This window comes from Apteryx rowi, unplaced genomic scaffold (assembly GCF_003343035.1).
Source record: "Apteryx rowi isolate R43461 unplaced genomic scaffold, aptRow1 scaffold_1730, whole genome shotgun sequence".
NCBI classification, from domain to species: Eukaryota; Metazoa; Chordata; class Aves; order Apterygiformes; family Apterygidae; genus Apteryx; species Apteryx rowi.
In genome coordinates, this window is record NW_020448009.1 from 15187 (window position 1) to 18654 (window position 3468).

Below are 3468 nucleotides of genomic sequence, written 5' to 3' on the forward strand. Positions count from 1 at the left end.
TAAACAATACAGAAAGACCAGTTACAGCATTGTCACTTGTTTCATCACAGGATGGTTATCTATGATAGGTGGAAACATCCCACCCTGGAAATCCATATTCCCATGTTCTTAACTAGGCAGGACACCTAGAAGTGGGCAAGAAGGGAGGCCATTGACCCATGCTTCAGGTTTTCATTCAGATGAGTCAGTCTGGACATCGCATGCCCAGTTAGAAGCCCCTGGGATGGAATGTGATTCAGATCCCTCCTGTGAACTTCACAGACACACAGGAGGTGGGATTCCCCTTGCCAAAACTGAAGTGTGCACAACACAGATGTCTGCATGGGAGCTCCTTGTCTAAGCTCCCATTATAATCACTGGAGACGGAGAGTGGGAGTCAGTGGCTCACACACAAACACCTGGTGACAGCTGAAGGGACAGAGACTGCATCCAGTTGGGCCCCCTGTAGAAGAACGTTGTTTGTCACTTGGCGTGAGTTCAGTGGCAGGCCCCCAAGGTGGTTGGGGGCTGGAGCACTTGCCTGGTGAGGAGAGGCTGAGGGAATGGGCCTTGTTCAGCACAGAGAAGGGAAAGGCTTTGCRGGGCACTSACAGCAGCTTCCCAGCTCAAGGTTACCACCAATAAAGAACCAGGTTTTTGCAGTGACTCATGGCAGGAGAATGAGAGGCAATGGCTATAAGGTGACACAAGTGCAGTTAAAATTAGCTATAAGGGAGAAAAATCAAAGAAGGTAACAAAGCATTTGAAGAAGGGTCCAGAAAGGTTATGGACTCTCTCTTCTTGGAGGCTTGCAGGACACAGCTGGACAAGGCCCTGAGGAACTTGGTGTGAATTCAGTGTTTATCCCTATGCGAGCAGGAGGTTGGACTCGAGACCTCCCAAGGTCCCTTCCAACCTGAATGATCTGGTGATTCTGCAGGCTCCAATGTAGAGTTGGATGATGGGTGGGGGAGCTGAACTGTGCAAGGCCTGCTGGGACAGCCCTGCACCACCCTACAAGGAACTGACACTCACTTCCTTTTATCCACACCTCACTGCCAAGAGGGGACCTTTCTCCAAATCAGCCTCAGATCCACACTTGCGATTTCATCTCAGAGGGGCTTCACTTGCAAAGAAGAGTCCACGAGGGAGCTAATGCCCAGGCTGTGCCTGAGCTGATCAGGCAGGAGCTGCAGAACCTGCAGGCCTCAACCAGCTCAGGGACACAGTGCAAAAGGTGTTCAGCTGAGTTGGACACCTGAACTGTCAGGTCAGAAATGACTGCCTTAGAGAAGAGAGGAGCACGTGGGAAGGTGAGGGACATCATTCTGAGGGGACTTGCAAGTTATCTGCACAAAACAACTTCAGCTTTGCAAGCTGATTCTCAGCTATGACCCGTGAAGTATTTCCTGCTGACTTGCAGGCAAGTGCTTGAGCATCACTACTCACTGTAGTCACTGCACATCTGGGAGAGTGTTTTCAAAGGCCAGTTCTTTTCTGAAGAAATACTTTGTCTTTGGAAGTTTCCTTTATTTTGCCCATTTCAAAAGCTAATGACTGTGACACTCATGCTTGAAAGGACACCTCTGAGTGCTCCACCTTGGCAAGACCATTTCCTTGTCAACTGTGTGGGTGAAAAAGTCCCACATGATCCAAACTGCTCTCTGCGGCCTCCTGCTGGATGGCAGCCCCTGGATGTCTTGTGTCACAGCCCAGGGTAGTTCACAGGGTGCAGGGGAGAGCCCTGAAACAGCAAGGCCTTCAGCAGAAAGAGCTCAAGGCCCTCTCTAGAATTCACTGGATTGGAGGGGGGTTAATTGGATGGTTAAGTAAGGGCTAATTGGGGGATACTACTGCATTATAAGCAAAGAGTTTCTAGGGTCCTGCCACATGAGAAGAAAAGAGTGTCTGCACCAATTATGGATACGGGTCGTATCCCCTCTTAGCCTTTGCTAATAGGAGAGGGAGGCAACTGCTATGCCTCTAGCCTAGAAAAACTTGTAGTTGGACAGATCCCAGAAGTTTTGCTTTGAAAAATCTCCAAGAAGGAACCCTTTCTGAAAGATGACCTCTTCTACTCCAAATACTCTAAGATGCATATTTCTATGTATTTCCCAGTCTGTGTGGGATACTGGCTGCAGATCCTGGCAAGAGCTTTGGAAGCGCAAGGCCTGAACCTCAGTGGGCAAAAGGCAGCAGGCTGCCACCATCCCTGGCTCATGCCACTAGGGCAGCCTGGGCCCTGGCAGCCAAGGCACATCCTCACCTCGCAGTGCTCCCCAGTTCCCCAGCCTGGCAGGGCTCCCCATGCACAGCACTGCTCTCTCCAGACATCTCCTCCCATTCCAAGCAGCAAGACCCTGGGGCCACTGCCTGTCCCCACCACAGGCCACCCCACCACTGGCACATGGTGGTGATGCGTGACTCCTATTTTATGCCCTGACAAATAGAGACATGGAGAGCGAATAAGAACAACTGGGCTGAAGGGAGGTGACTGCTTTCCAGGACATGAAGGGAGATCTCTCTGCTCTCTCCTGGTCTGTGCCATCTCCATGGCACTGACCTACTGAGCCCCCAGATGACACCAGCTGAGGTAACAGTGGCATGTGTTGCATCACAGGGAGGTCTCTCTGGTGCCATGGCAGAGTCCTCACTTCCCTGTGAGGCCCGGGCACTGCTGGGCACTGCTCATGTGCTACCCACTGCTGCCCTTCAGAGCTGCTCCTTGGCATGGAGTAGGGACAGGAGACAGTGGGGCTACCTTAGGGCCGCTCACCGACAGGCAGAGGAGCAGGGACACATTGGAGAGGAGTTTTGGGTGACGAGATGGGAAGAAKGTCCTTTTTCCCCGGTCGGACAGGCAAGTTGAGCACAAAGGGACAAGCGAGATGGAGGACTGCTGGACCGACACAATCAGCCTGCACTGCAGTTGCTTGTTCCCAGCGCTCCTGCAGCTCTCCACCAAGGGTAAGGGCTTTGGGAGCTCCTTCCCGAGGTGTTGCACACAGAGTGCTAATTCCAAAAATGGCTGTGGGTCCTGGGCCCTTGGGGTGGCAGGACAGGGTGGGGGCTGCCACGAGAGCCCTGCTTAAGGGTCCCACCTGGCTCAGGGGATACTGTGGCAGCCAAGATTCCTGGGTCCTGGGGCTGGGGCTGCCCTGAGATCCAAGGTTCCCGTGCGGTTGGCTCCATCCCCTCATGGCAGGGGGAAATCAAGAACCAAGCTTTCCTGGGAGTGGGTCCCCCTTTGGGATCTGGCTCTGGCACGAAAGGGGTCCTGTGTCCTGGAGCCTGGGGTATCCTGTAGCTCCCGTGGGGCCCTCAAGAGCCTGCTGGAAATGCCCATGTTGGAAATGGATCCTTCACCTTCTAATAACCCCAAGGTGTCTACTTGTTTGGGAGAACCTCTCTTCCTTCCCCCTGGATCATTTACACTTCCAACTTGGCAGAGCACGTTTTGGGCTCAGAGATGTTGTCCTCAGATGGCCA